Here is a 15,264-nt window from a genome sequence, read left to right as displayed (position 1 = left end):
CTCCAAAGCCCAGGGTCACACTCAGCCCTTTGTCTCAAAGGCCAAACAGAGACACCAGATGCCACTGTGACAATGGTGTGAGCTGCCCACGACTAAAAAGGACATTTAATTTAGTCTGCTGGGAGGACTTTATGCTCCTGCAAGCATTAATGAATGGCACGAAGCATCCCACGGGGTCAGAGCATCCAAGCAGCAGAGTAAAAACTCTGAAGTACCAATCTTTGTCTCAGAGTTAAAGCTCGACCTATCAAAGCAGTTTTGACAATTTTTGCTTCCTTGTGTGCTCTCCCACAATCCTCTTGGCTCATTCTTGAAAATCTAAACTTACAAACTTTGTCTATGGAACAACAAGGGAGGAAGGTGACAGAAGTGGTCCCAAAGAGAAATATTCATATATTTGAGAGTTTTTGTGAGCACATCCCAGCTATAACCACACACGTGTGTGTGTTTGTCAGTACACCCTGGCACATCTGAGGGCACAGTTATGCAATCCCAGAAAGCCAGATCCCAGTTTGCACTGTCCTTAAAGGACAGCCCTGACTGTATGGGTAGTGCTGACAGCATCAGTCACGGGACAGGCCAGGGATTGGATCCAACTAAAAAATAACCCCATAAAATAACAATCTTCTGCCAGGGTGTGTGGGCTCCCTGACCAAGATCTCACACCCACAGTCAAACAGAACATGCACAGGAATAGGATGACTCCTTTTCCTAGAAGTAGAATCTTAGATCTGTGTAAGTGACCCGTCAGCCTGTGCTGTGTCAGCTGGAAAATAGTTATGCAAGAGAGGAAACAAGCAGTGGGAGACAGGACAGCTCAGAGAAAACATCTCAGGGCAGCTCCACTCCTAAAGCCAGGCTCTTGCAAAACAACCCTGGTGCCAGCCTGCCAGGCTTTCCCAAAGGCTCTGGGAGCTTCAGGAGTTCAACCAAAGGATTACCAGGCACATCTTCCTGGCAGAGTCCGCTGGGATCACAACGGTGACTGATTTCAAAAGAGAAAATCCTGTTAGAAGAAGACTGGAGATCAAAGCAGGAGGTTACATCCATATCCTGGAACATGCATCCCATGGGACAGGAGAATTTTTAATTCAGTTTCAGACTAAATACTCATTCAATAGAAACAGGTGAGCATGCTTGAACACTGCACCTGTGCAACCTCTTTGGGAGAAAATCCATTCCTCACCTGCCCTGAAAAATTGATTTAACTGAAGCAACGCTTATAAAGGAAAAGAAACTCCTCCTTTCCTATGCAATTCCCAGTTTATGGATAGGCTAGGACTTTCTGCCTCACCTAGCACAAAGCATTTTCTGCCTACATCAGCTCCAAGGGAGCTTCAGTAAGTACTTCACAACACAAATGATCCAAAACCAACCTGATTTTTCTTCCTCCTTCTCAAAATGTGCCAACATCACCATATCCTGTCCAATGTTTCAGTCATTGCTAGCATGCCAGCAACCTACATTATTCCATGCCACTCAGCTCAATCTAGAAGAACACACTTGGGAAAATCTGGCATTATCAAGAATAATGAATGGTGAAGAAATGAATAACTAAGTATCCATTCTTCAACAGTTATCTACATCCATTTAGTTTTCTACATCATCAGCCAGGAAAACAAATATTTTCTTTATTTTTTAAAAGGTAGTTCCTGCCTTTGAACTCGGCAAGTACAGACGCACACACTAAAAGTGGAATTAAATGAACTTTTCAAGCCATTATTAGGCCCTTGAAAGACCTATTGGATAAAAGAAATAAAAGTCACCAAACCAAAAATTCCCTACAAGCTGGAATTGCCTGGGTTTACGTCAGTTCAGCTCTTTAGGGCCCTCCACAGCTGAGATTTCCTCATTCCTTTTCTGGCACTGTGGCCCCCAGTGCTCCCTCCATCCTTCTACTCCAGGAAGTGAGGGAAACGTGGTCTCACAGCACCATGTGGAAAACTGCCCCAAAGAGGGAATATCCAGCAACAGCCCTGTGTAAATCACTGCTCTGGGGGTGCAAAATCTGCCTCCCTCAGACCCAGCAAGCTGCCAGCCACCAGCACTTGGAATGAGAGAGCACCAACAATAAGTGCCTTGTTTAACTGAGACTTTAAAGCAGGGCCTGGAAGCAGAGAACTACCCGAGAATAGCTCAGGGATCAAACTCCAGCAGGAAAAGCAGGGAGGGGCTTTTTCACCCCTCTTGCATTACATTCCTGCTGCTGAGCTCATCACCTTCAGAACAACCCAGGCCTCTCTCAGAGCCAAACCATTCCTGCCGCATCCTTACAATTTCCCTTCCATCCCATCCTTGCAACCTCACAGCCCTGGCCCCAACATGTCACAAAACAAAACCTTCAAGCTGCCATTGAAAATAACACCAAAACTGCACTTAAAACCAAGGGCATGATTAAAAGTCACCAAACACCACCACATTCAGTGCATTTAAAGATTTCCAGAGGAAAAGGTCACTGGAATATAGAGCACATCTCCCAGAGCAAACGTCCTTGTCACGCTGCTGCTGGGTTCAGACAGAAATACATTGTTATAAAACCCTGTGTGCTGTGTTATCCACGGCTCGGGGCTGCTGAATCAATCACAGAATGGTCTGGGTTGGAAGAGAAATCAAAAATCATCCAGTCCCACCCCATGCCATGGGCAGGGACAGCTTCCACTAGCCCAGGTTGCTCCAAGCCCTGTCCAACCTGGCCTTGGACACTTTCAGGGATGGGGCAACTACAGCTTCTGTGCCAGGGCTTCACCACTGTCTGATTAAAGAATTCCTTCCTACTGTCTAATCTAAAAGTCCCCTCTGTCAGTGGGAAGCCATTCCCTCTTGTCCTGTCATTCCAGGCTCTTATCCAGAATCCCCCTCCAGCTCTTTAGGCATTGGAAGGTGGTCAAAGGCATCCCCCAGAGCTTTCTCTTCATGTGGACAGCTCTGCAGCCCTGCACTGTTCCTCCAGCCTGCTACCCTATCCCAGGGCCCCTCAAGGGCATTGCTTCTCATGGAAACACAAAAACAGGACCTCAAACGGAGGTTCCTCCAAAGCCACTCTCCACACACCACCTCCACCACACCTCCTCAGGTGCCACCACACTCGTGGTGGTAACTGGAGTCACCACAAAGATTTATTTTCCAAGTGGTTCGTATTCCCACCCACGGTATTTCTGGAATCTTTCGTTAACACAAGAAGACGCCACTGAAATTTTAGATTACAAAAAGGGAAAAAAAATAGGAAAGCTTTTCAACCAATTTCCACAGTGAGTTCTATAAACTCGAGATTTATTACAGTGCACACACCCACGTGCCCTCAACACGGAGCAAGGAATGCCCAGACACAGCAAAGGCAATGCAGCAACAGAGCCAATGAAAATGGGACACAAAATCAAGGTAGCTGAAAATGTTCATGTTCCTTCAACAGGAAGACAACAAAGATGGCTGTAACACAGTCTGGAAACACAATAAAGGTGGCTTTGAACTGTCACTTGTAAAACTATTTGTGTCTCAGGATGCCATAATTTGATGAATTGGTTGCTTTTGGGGTTTTTTATGGTTATGCTTTTATTCCCTATTCTCATGGTGGGTTACCATCTCTCTCTCACTTTACTGCTGTGCTTAGATCAGTTTTTGCATGCAAGCAGAGCAGGACAGATCCCCCAGCCACATCTTAAAGCCAGAGGTTTAGACTCTCCAGAGAAAGAAGAGTTCAAATCCATTCTTCACCCACATCAATTCCAAGAGGAGATCTTTACAGCCCTTTTATTTATTATTTACCATCTCTAACACAATGTTTTAGCTCACCAACAGAACTAAAAAAATAATTAGTTACTTAATTTCCATAGACTTGATTTCATTAACTTCTGGAGAGGACTAATGTTTGTGGCCAGTGGGAAAGGGTATTTCTACATTTTTCCATTTTCTGGTTTGTTAATTACAATTACTGAGAGAAGGAGACAGCGGTGAGATTTGTGAAACACAGCAGGCTGCATTTTTAATACTTTTGAAAAAAACCAAGAGAAAATAATATCTCTCTCTTTTGTATAACCCAATCATACAAAGTAATTCCACATACTTCAGAAGACAGCATCACAATTTTCCTTAGACACTCACTTGGGCCAGCAGGAATTTAGTTGGAGAACCTCAGATTTGATTAGAAGGGATTTTATTCTTCAGTGAGATGGCAGGAACAGAAAACATTAAATGACGGAAGTGGGGTTGAGAGGCAGGCAGACAGACTCCTGAGGCTGGTAATGAGATGCAGGAATACTCCTCCAAGCTTCTGAGGCAGAGATGGGCAGGGGTCCGACAGCTTTTGAGGATGGATGAGTGAGAAAAACCCAAATTACACTACTTGGCTAAGGTGGAGGTCAGTAAAAGCACCATCACACCTCTTGGGTGCTGTAGGGAGCCCAGAAATCATGTCTGCTGTTTGCAATGAATGTCAACAATTTGACAGAGTTCTCCAAACTCTACCTCAACCCCTCCAGTGCCACCAAGTCAACTGAGATTCCTCCACCCCAGAAAAGCAGTGAGTTTCAGAGACACCACAGCTGATTTGTGACACTTTGGTGGGAGAGACACAACAGGGAGAAAGCTCAGACCAGAGAGGGACAACCACGAGTGCCAGCAGCAGGGCTGAGGACACGGGAGCCCAGGACACGTGCAGAGTGTTTGCGGTGCTCCAGCGTTTCAGGGCAGCCTGGCACAAAGAGGAACAGCTCCAGAGCTGCTGTTCCACAGAGCCAAAGGATGCGGAGGAATAAATGACCACAAAACCCAGCATTTTTAGCATTTAAAGACCTCTACACCCCATTCCACACACAGCTTAGCCAAAATACCAGCTGCATGCTGCTCCAAACCCAAAGAAGTCCAGGTAAATGTTTGATCAGCCACACAGGCATGTGGATCCAAGCACTGAGTCAGACCCAAGCCTGATGGATTTTTTGCCAGCTCAGTAGTCATCCAAACAGGCTCCCTAGTCTGGCTACCCACTCCACAACAGTGGCATGAGGGAAAGGCAGTGCTCGTTTTTTTTAGAGGCAAAGCCAGCTGAAACCACAGAGCTTGCTACTCCCTAAAAACCACGGTACATCTGTTCCACAGCAGAGCCACAAAAGATTAGTAAGTGCTGGCCTAACAATCTGGAAAGGGAAAAGGAGCTAGGAGAGCAAAATGTTATCACTAAGTCAATAAAACAACATCTGTAAAGGACTGAGAACATAACAGCATTCTTGCACAACACACAGAAATGCTCCTGGGCTGATTTCTTGGTCTCCACGAAACCTGTCTGGTAACTCTGGGAACAGAACTGCCTCGTACAGGCTACGGGAAAAGTGGATCAACAGGGTGAGCTAAGGACAGGGCTCGAATTTGTTTGTGCAGGATCACAGAGTGGACGTGTGTTAGGCGATATATATGGTTTCACTTTTATGTAAAGCTCGTGTTTACATCTAATATATCAGGCAATTACAGCTGGTCCCAGAACTAGGTTTGAGACAGCATGTCTAGAATCCACGGAAAGCACTTTGTGGGATGAGCAGAGCAAGGATGCAGCAGAGTAGCTCTGTGTATGGGGTTGAGAATGTAAATAAAAGCTTTGTTTTGAGTTTCGGTAACTGACAACTGGCTTTGTGCATTTCACTACCCGGCATTTGTAACTAATCCCTCATCTACCACACTGATCTCAAAGATGCATAAATTGATGGCTTCGACTGAAAACGGCGGTGCGAGCCGCCAAGCCCCCGGTATTGTAACAGCTTTGTGTAAACATGAAAACAGCAGAAACACAAACAAGCCGGGAGCGAGCCTTCGCCGCTCGTCACTCGCATCCCCAGCACGGTGACTTCCCCACCGAACCTCTCTGCTCTCGGTGTCACGGCCGGGAACGCCGAGGCGGGGAACGCGGAGGCACGCGAGGACTCGTGTCACATGCGGGAGATTCACCGACATCAACACACGGCAGGGGGAGAAAACAAACACCCAAACCAGCTCAAAATCCCAACACAACCGCGCGTGCTCTGCCCTTAGCGAGAGAGCGATCCCTTCTCCCACGGTCCCCATAAAAAGCGGCAGGGATGGCACCTGCTCTGCACCTGGGCTGGGGCGTCGAGGGGAGGAATGAGGGTCAGCAAATTCCTGGGGTGATTTGGCGTGTGTGGGATGGGGCACAGCGAACGTCCCATGGAGTAGTTTGGGGGGGGTGAAATTGTGGGATGGGGCACAGGGAACGGCCCCTCAAGGCGGTGTGTGGGACGGGGCACAGGCTGGTTCCTCCGGAGTCATGTGTGGGACGGGGCACCGGGCTGAACCCTCAGGGGGCTGTTTGGGATGGGGCACCGGGCTGAACCCTCAGGGTGGTGTCTGGGATGGGGCACCGGGCTGAACCCTCAGGGGGCTGTTTGGGATGGGGCACAGGCTGGTTCCTCCGGGGTCGTGTGCGGGACGGGGCACCGGGCTGAACCCTCAGGGGGCTGTTTGGGACGGGGCACCGGGCTGAACCCTCAGGGTGGTGTCTGGGATAGGGCACAGGCTGGTTCCTCCAGGGTCGTGTGCGGGACGGGGCACCGGGCTGAAAACTGAGGGTGGTGTTTGGGATGGGGCACAGGGCTGAACCCTCTGGGCGATGTCAATATCTCCCCCATGTGTGGGACGGGGCACCGGGCTGAACCCTCAGGGTGCTCTTCGGGACGGGGCACCGGGAACGGCCCCTGGGGCAGGTGTGCGGGACGGGGCACCGGGAACAGCCCCTAGAGCGGCTCGGCGAGGAGGGCGTGTGGGACGGCTCCCGGCTCTGTGCCCCCAGACAAAGCCCCCCGCCCTCTCCCCGCCGCTGCCCGGGCGCTCCGTGCGGGGACGGAGCCGGGCAGCCCCGCCGAGGCGGCACCGGCCCTCCCGCCGCAGGTGCGGGCTGAGGGGGCCGAGGGGACCCTGCCAGGGGACGCTCCGAGGGGACCGGGGCCCTCGCCCGCCGCGTACCTCTCTGTGCGGTGCCGGAGGGGACTGTCGGGGTCGGGGCGCCCGCCCGGCTCTCGCCTCGCTGCCTCCCGCGGCTGAGCGGCTCCCGGCGCGGCTGAGCGGCGGCTGCGGGCACTGCGGGCCGAGAACCAGCGCCGGCCTGTTTTCCAGCCGCCTCCCCTGCGGCCCGCCCCGGCTCCGCCTCGAGCATCCCCCGCCTCCTCCTCCTCTTTCCCCTTCTCCGCCTCCGCCTCCTGCGCCGCCTCCTCCGCCCCGCTCCTGATCTTGAGCGACTTGAACGTGAAACTCTAAAGATATCAGCGCTTGCTTAGTGAAGCAAGCGTGTTAAAGCTAATTTTCTTCCTAATCGAGGTGGGTCTTTTTCACCTTTTGCGATTGCTGCTGTACTTCAAGGCTGCTTTGATACTCCCGCTCCGGGGCGTTCACCAAACTACAAAGCGGACTCAGTGTGGAAAATAGCTTCATTCCTGCACGAATTTTTTCCTATTCCTGTCCAGACAATGAAATTAATCTCATCGGAGTCCACTTCACAATTAAAGCCCAGCTGTGGTCCAGAAAAACACAGCCCTCCAAAGTCCTACCCGAACACCGTCACAATTTCTTATCTCTCACCATCTGGTTTCTGCCACTCACTGATACCAGTGTTCACGCAGTTGCACGGGGCAGTGTGATATACTGGAAAAAAAAAATAAAGTTATATAAAATCAAAAATAGGCGTAGCTTTAAACTTTTTTCAGCTTGAAGACCCCTAGAAGCTAGCAAAAGACCTTCTCATATTTATTTATTTATTTATTTATTTATAATATATATATTTTTATATAAACATTATAATATATAGTGCATATGCAATGTTAACATGTTTATACATAATACATATATGTACTATGTATATACTATATGTACTATAAATACACTAAATATAATACTGTAATATACCATAAAAATAAATATAATATATATATTTATAAAAATTAAAAATTTTGTATATGTATATATTTATATTTATATACATACTAAACGTATATTGGACACCCCATCCCTGGAAATGTTCAAGATCAGTTTGGACAAAGCTCTGAGCAACCTGGTCTAGTGGAAGGTGTCCCTGCCCATGGCAGGGGGTTGGAACGAGATGATCTTTAATGTTCCTTCCAACCCAAACCATTCTGCAATTCTGTAAATAATAAGAATACTCTTAAGTGGCTCTGGGCACAGAGCCTGTGCCGTGGAGGCTTCTTCCAAATGGAGGAGAAAGCCAAAAAAATCCAGTTCCAGTGTCACAGTTTGGGAATTGGCACTGAGAGCCCTAAAGCAAAGGGAAGATGTCCCTGCTCCTTCTGAATCCGATGCCTTTCATGCAGCTGCATGGTAAAAGTCTCCTCTCCAAGCAGCAGCCCCATAAACACAGGTTTTATTAAATTACAGCTTCTTTCCAAAAAAAGGTTGTGACCAGGATTGAGCAATGTGTAACTCACGGGATGCGAGTCCACCATGGAGCTGGAGCACTCAGACATCCCACAGCCTTCCCATTAAACGCTGGCTGAAATTGCTTTTTGGACGCCTGGAGGGAAAGTCTGGAGGAAAGACTGTGCCTTGGATGGAAATCAGTCACGTCTGCACGCTGCCTTCAAGCATTTTAAGGTTTTATAAAACACGCTCAGCTGCCTGCCAGAGGTTTGCACCTGCACAGCTGGGCTGAGGCTGCTGAGCCGGCCAAAACATCTGGGGAAAACAGCAGGAATAACGTGGATTTGGGGTTCCCAGCTTCCCTCAGATGTCAGACAACAGTGCAAACTCTTCATTTTCATATATGCACTGCTTGCAGGCTGTTGTCTCCAGATTTTGAGCTTCCCTGACTGCCCTTCAGTGCTGCCATCACCACTGGACTTAAAACCCTTCAAAGCCCCTCGAAGCACCCAGATGCTGAAACCACTGAAAGGTTTGGCAATCAGTATAGGACAAGGGATGTAAGATATATAAGAAAGATATAAAGCTTTTAGAGAGCATCCAAAGGAGCAGCATGAAATTGGGGAAGGCTGAGATCCTTTAGTTTTTTCTGAAGAGGCCTCACCATGGTCTGCAGCTTCCTTAGGAAGGGAAGCAGAGAGGCAGCTCTGATCTCTGCTCCCTGGTGACCACTGACAGGACCCAAGGAAATGGCATGAAGCTGTTTCAGGTGGAGTTTAGTTGGATATCAGGAAAAGGTTCTTCCCCCAGAGGGTGGTGGGCACTGCCCAGACTCCCCTGGGAATGGCTCCCCAGAGCTTCAGGAGAGTTTGGACAACACTCCCAGGGACAGGATGGGATTGTTGGGGTTCTCATGTGCCAGAGGGACCAGAAATTGGACTGGTTAGTCCTTGTGGGTCCTGTCCCACTCAGAATATTCTAAGATTCTATGGCCACACGCTGTTTGGGATGTGGTTTGTGAGCCTGCCAGCCATTGGGGTGGCTGTCCCCATCCAGCACACCCCAGGAGCCAGCCTGTGCCTGGTGGTGGGCTCTGCCCTCCCACACCTGCCTCACTGGGTCTCCAGCAAGCCTACAGGTGCAAGCAGAGCTTTGCAAACTGAAGGACTTCAGGGAAACGAGCCATATCCCTGTTCTAACCAGCTCTATCTGGAAAGAGAGGAATTGGCAACAAGGCTGGGAAGAGCAGCCTTTCCCACCAGACCGACAAAGTCAGAGGTGATAAGGAAATAGGGACAGTTGGATGGTCCAGCTTGGAGATCCTTATCTGCAGAGGATGGAGAGGGAAGCCAGGATTTCCTGCCTGGAGTCCTCAGCATCTCTCAGAGCAACACCTGCCCCTCAGGGCTGCCTCAAATCCAGGCTGTGTTTGTTCATAGGCAAAGAGGAGCTATGAAGGACAAACTGGTGCCCCCTGTACCCACAGAAAAGCTGAACCACGAGGGATGCTTGTCATCCAGCAGCTGGGAAAGCTGGGGAGCCAATTCCTACTGAATGGCACTTCTATTTCCTCCACAGCAAATAAACAACTGTGCTGCAGGGCTGCACCAGCTCTGCCTGGCTGCAATGCAAAAGATTTGAGCTAAATCTAGAAAGCTCTGGGTATTAGGAGTCCCCTGGGCTCTACCCTCTTTCTCCAGTTTAGATTTGAACAGAGCCAACCCTAAACCCTAGGAATGCTTGTACGGCGTTTTAAGGGTAGACAGAAATGCAATTACCTGTGGGAAAATAAAGCTCAAATACCTTGCAAGCCCATGTTTAATACAGTGTTCGATGGATTAAGGAAGAGTAATTGACAGATAGAACTGGGGCTGGTGCCTTTTGCAGACAGTAGTCCCAAGGACATTTGATGAAATCCTAAAATCAGCATTTTTTATGCCTTTGACATTTGTTTTCTATAAGCAGACCACACAGTGAATAAAGCATCTTTCCTGGGAAGCACTCTTGAAGGACAGGTTTATGACTGAAATGTAAAGCAAATGATAAAAGTCTGGAGAGCCTAACCTAAAAAAAAACAGGGAGGAGAAAGACCTTGTGCAACACACCTGAAAAGATTGCCCAGAGCTGCAATCCAGAGACATAATCAATGTGAAGAAAGAAAAGTGAAGGATTGCCTGGAAAGTCTCTTTTCGGAAGGGTTTTTTGCACCACAGAATGGACAGAAATAGCTCAGGTCTCATGTCCTTCAAAACACACACCTTCAGATGGGGAAAGAATTCCAGAAAACAAATCAGAGAGCTCATGGTGGGCACATGGAGGGTGGGAGGGTACCTGGGCACTCTGTGAAGTTTCATTTCTGGGTTTGGGCAGGTTTGAAGTCTGGCCAAGGAGATCTATTGGATTGACTGCTACTGCTTTTTTTTGTGTTTTCTGCCAAGTAAAATAATGACTTAAAGCCATTAAGTGATTGTTCTTAAGATTTCTATTGACCAAGATAATGCCCCATTCCTAGAACTGTCAGGTGAGATGAGCAATAAGCCTGGCATGAAGCTTTTTTTAGAAAAATAAGGATCTAGCTGGCCGGAAAAGAGAGCAGGAGTAGCAGATAAAATCAAGCAGCCCAGAGTACCCCTCTGTGCTCCAAACACCACATTCCTGATGTTTTGGCGTGAAAAGGTTTTGCCTTTTACTGTTGTTACACAGCATTTTTCATCCTCAGATTTAAAAATGTTGGGAAAAGTGCTGTTATCTATTTGAAATCAGGAATATCAGTACAAAGACCCCCAATATGAGCCACAGGGTGTGCTGTGCTTCAGAGATTGCCCATTCTTGCCAAGATTTGACTTTGGCATTAGGAATGTGTCTGCAGTGAAAAGGCCTCCAAGATTTTGGGGGATTCACTCACACAATGACATCTGGCAGGACCTCATGAAGTTAAAATATAACTTGAACAGAAAATCTGAAAGTCAGAAAAGGGGTTTCCAGTTTTCTAACCCAGGAATTATTATCCTAAGGGTACCTGGGTACTGATTTTGGCTCTTGCTCTGGGCAGGGTGACACACAGTGACAAAGCTGCCTGTGTTTCCTCAAGAAGGACACCACGTACAGCCTGGAAAAATTACCTGTGTTGAATAACTACAGCAGCTCCAAACAAGCCCAGCTGGCTTTTCCATCCTCTGCACTGTTTGTTTACTAGAGAAAGACTAATCCCTTTTACCTGCAAAGCAAACTCACCATGAAAGCCCACATAAAATGCTTTATTATCTTTCCATCCGTCCGTAATACGGAATTTCCATGATTCATTCACCCACTTGAGGAACACTTGAGCACTCAAACAAAAACATACATTCCCAGGAGGAAAAAAAAAATAAAACCAAACCCACGTCCGGTGCAGGAGACAGAAACATTATAACATAAATACAAAATCCCACCAGAAATTCTATCTATCTGAAGCAAGGCTCTGGCTCACAAGCACAACAAGGAAGGACAGAGATCAAACAGTATTGCCTCTTGTGGGTGTTTTTCCCCTTTTCCTCACAATCCCCTGACAATAAGTCAATTGAAGGTTTTACCAAGACTACAAAGGGAACCTGAAAGCCCAGCAGCCTCCCTTTGAAAGTAAATTCAAGGCTACAGGCAGTTTCAAAAGTCAGAGAGTCTGCCCTTTGCTAAAAAAGCCTTTGTGACCTTCCAGTCATCCCAGTGTAGCTGCAGCAGTTCATGGGAATGAGTAACAATGACCTTTGCTATTTGACAGGCTGTCCAAGTGACAGGGAGCTCTCTCATGAATATTTCCCCTTGATGATGAACAATCTGGACACAGAACAAACACCCAGCTCACCTTTGTGATTAGCAATAAAACTAGTCCAGGTGAGAAGGAGAAATTCCCCTCCCATGTTTGTTCATCCTTATTCCCTTCTAGGAAGGCAATTTCTGGAATGAGACTGCTCAAGCAGTAATTTTTTTCTAATATTCTGAGAGCTACAGGCTTTGACACTTTCCTACATGGATTTCTGGAAGGATATAGCTGCTGAGAAAAGTATCCAATCTCAACAATGTGAAAAATTCCATGTGTGGAAGATCCTTTGCAATCTTTAATAAATTGGGGTAGCAAGCACACACCCCGAAAACTTGAATTCTGCTCTTTCTGGTTTATATCTGTCAAGCTGCAAGTCCCAGTTACTTATTCTGACCACAATTCCTCTCTGCTAAATTTAAAAATCCTTCATGATTCCATTCCTGTGAGTTCTTGTACCTGAAGTGCCCTTTTGGTTTCATTTGGATGAGGAAAATTGGAGATGCTTTTCCTGGAGCACAGGGAGGAAGCAGATTAAAAGGTGGCACTATCTTCTCCACACACCTGTGTGCTGGCCACAAGTGGGAAAATGGGACTCACCACTCTCAGCTCCCAGTTATTTTCTGTCAGGGACTTTGTGGGGTAGGCACGGTTCCCCTGTATTTAATAACCTTCTTTAGATTTTTGTTTCTATGAGCTGGTCTGCTTCCTTCAGGTAAATATTGACAATGAATCAAGGAATAATGTCAGTGGCACATCCTTTGGTTTGCATGGAGCTGGCTATTTCCATTCATCATAGATTCATTGAGTGGTTTGGATTGGTAGGGACCTGAAAGATCATCCTGTTTCAATCCCCTGCCATGGGCAGGGACACCTTTCACTATCCCAGGTCACTCCAAGCCCCCTCCAACCTGGCCTTGGACATTTCCAGGGATGAGGCAGCCACAGTTTCTCTGGGCACCCTGTGCTCAGCACCCTCACAGAGAATTTCTTCCCAATATCCCATCTATCCCTGCCCTTTGGCAGTGGGAAGCCATTCCCCTTGTCCTGTCACTCCATGTCCTTGTCCAAAGTCCCTCTCCAGCTCTCCTGGAGCCCCTCAGGCACTGGAAGAGGCTCTAAATTCTCACTGAAAACTTCTCCAAGCTGAACACCCCCAGCTCTCTCGGCCTTTCCTCGTAGGACAGGTGCTCAGCCCTCAGTGTTCTCATGTCCTTACATTGTGTGACACAGTGAACAGCTGGGTTCTCAGCAATTTATCACTATTTTGTGCGCCTCTAGCACATATTTCACAAGTTGTCCCTAGGAGATCCAGTCTTATCTCACCCAACACGCCTTCTTGTGAAAGCAGCTATGAACACTTATGCCCCTTTCCCACCAATTCAGCACAGTTTGCATGAAACCACAATCACTTAAACTATTCTGAACACAAAAAGAATCCAGGAAATGAAAAATCTGGCAGGTGCAAAGGAACAGGGTTGGATGTGGAAATCTGGGAGGAGGCTTTGCTGCTGACGGCAGCGCAGCTCCCGCCTTTATCTCACAGCAGGTAGAGGAAAGCACGGTGGGAAAATGCCAACTACTCCCACTTTGGATCTCCAGCACTGGCCAGGTGTTTTAGGTAATATATCTCTCTTCCAGGCAGTATGTTACTGGTTTGGCTATTTCCCTGCAAAAACCAGAGAACGATCCTGAGAACCTCCCCTGTTTCCATCCCATCTCTGCAGCCGCTGCCTCCCCTCCTCTGCCTTGGCGGTGCCCACAGCAGCCTCAGCCCTTCTCGCTGCCCAGAGCAGCTCCATTTTCCTGCTGTGCCCTGCTCCCTGCCCGTGCCTGGCTCCCAGCTCCTCAGGGTGCCCAGTTCTGCAGCCCTGAGCACAGAGGCTGCCTTTGTGCTCGCTGCCAAGAGCTGGGAGCCATCCTGGCACTGCGCTCCCTAAAAATAGCCTTGCCCCACGGATAACCTGCTGCCTCTCCCAGAGGCAGGTCTTAAAGATAAACCCTCCTGTAAACCTGCAAAAAAAAAATGAGGTGAGAAACACTCCAGGGCTGGAGAGGAAAGCTCTGAAGGAACGGCCTAAGAGGGGTAATAGAGAGCACAGGCTCAAAAGCAGTGCCAGGGAGCCTGGGGAGCAAGTGTTGTGTATAACCTGCACACAGACGTAATCCAACAACTGCTGAGCTGCAGGGGGCTCTTTTACAGTCAGCTCCAAGTTCTGTGTGTGAAGGCACAACACTGCCAGAAAAAGAAATCCAAAAGAGCAGCAATCCATCTGAATAAAGCTGAAAAAACACTTCTTCTTTACGTAGGGATGCGTATTTTGGATACAAAATACACCCAGCTTGCATTTTTACCCTTGCACATCTTGCAATATATCCATTTACTCTTTCACATTTTATTTTAATAACAGGGGAGTCAAGTGAGCTCGATTGACAGGCTGGTTCCCAGGGAAACATGAGCAACTTATTTCTCTTAAATAGCAGGCACAAATGTTTCCTGTGTTAAACTGCACAGCCTGCTGTGACATTCAGATCTCCAGGATATAATCTCAAAAGAACAGAACGTGTTTGCCTGGCTCTGAGGTGGGAAAGGAGAGAGGTAGCAGCACATTACAGCTGATGATAGGTGCTAGCAGGGATCTGGCACTCAAATCATTTTTGAGGATCTATGTCCCTTGTCCCAGTCCCCAAAGGAAGGGCAAAACAAGAGTTTAACCAAAAAAAAATAAAAAAGGTGAAATAACCCAGTGTTGCTGGGAGAGAAATGGTAAAAGAGAAATCAGTAATAGCAAGCCTTTAAAATCTCAGTGAAAATGCCAGGCTGGCTGCCCAGTGTTGCTGGGACACATCAGGGAATAAAAGGAGCCACAGTGCTCAGGCTCCATCCAGCTTGGAAGCTGCCTTGGCTGGTGCAGATAAAGGGACTTGGAAAAGAAAATGTAAGACAAGGCTGAACATCCTCATAAGGTGCTCTCTGGTATCATTTGGGGCACCTCAAACCTTTAAAGGACACTTTCCTGCCCCTTGTGCCCAGGGATGCTGTTCCCAGCTCTGCTCACATGGTACAAGGTACCGTGGCTTTAGTGGCCAAGCTCGTTTTC

At 47.9% G+C, this 15,264-nt stretch overlaps 1 protein-coding gene across 1 annotated transcript in view; it reads right to left on the bottom strand.

Annotated features, from left to right (window-relative positions):
* SMOX (spermine oxidase) overlaps positions 1 to 7,069 on the bottom strand; it is a 52,616-nt gene extending 45,547 nt beyond the window's left edge. Inside the window, exon 1 of the mRNA XM_058024709.1 lies at positions 6,964 to 7,069. The gene's annotated coding sequence lies outside the window, so the exon portion shown is untranslated. The remainder of the gene's footprint in view (positions 1 to 6,963) is intronic.
* Between the last annotated feature and the right edge of the window lie 8,195 nt (positions 7,070 to 15,264).

The sequence above is a fragment of the Melospiza georgiana genome, chromosome 5 (assembly GCF_028018845.1).
Source record: "Melospiza georgiana isolate bMelGeo1 chromosome 5, bMelGeo1.pri, whole genome shotgun sequence".
NCBI lineage: Eukaryota > Metazoa > Chordata > Aves > Passeriformes > Passerellidae > Melospiza > Melospiza georgiana.
The sequence above is the reverse complement of the archived record's forward strand: the minus strand, read 5'-3'. Positions and strand labels throughout refer to the sequence as shown.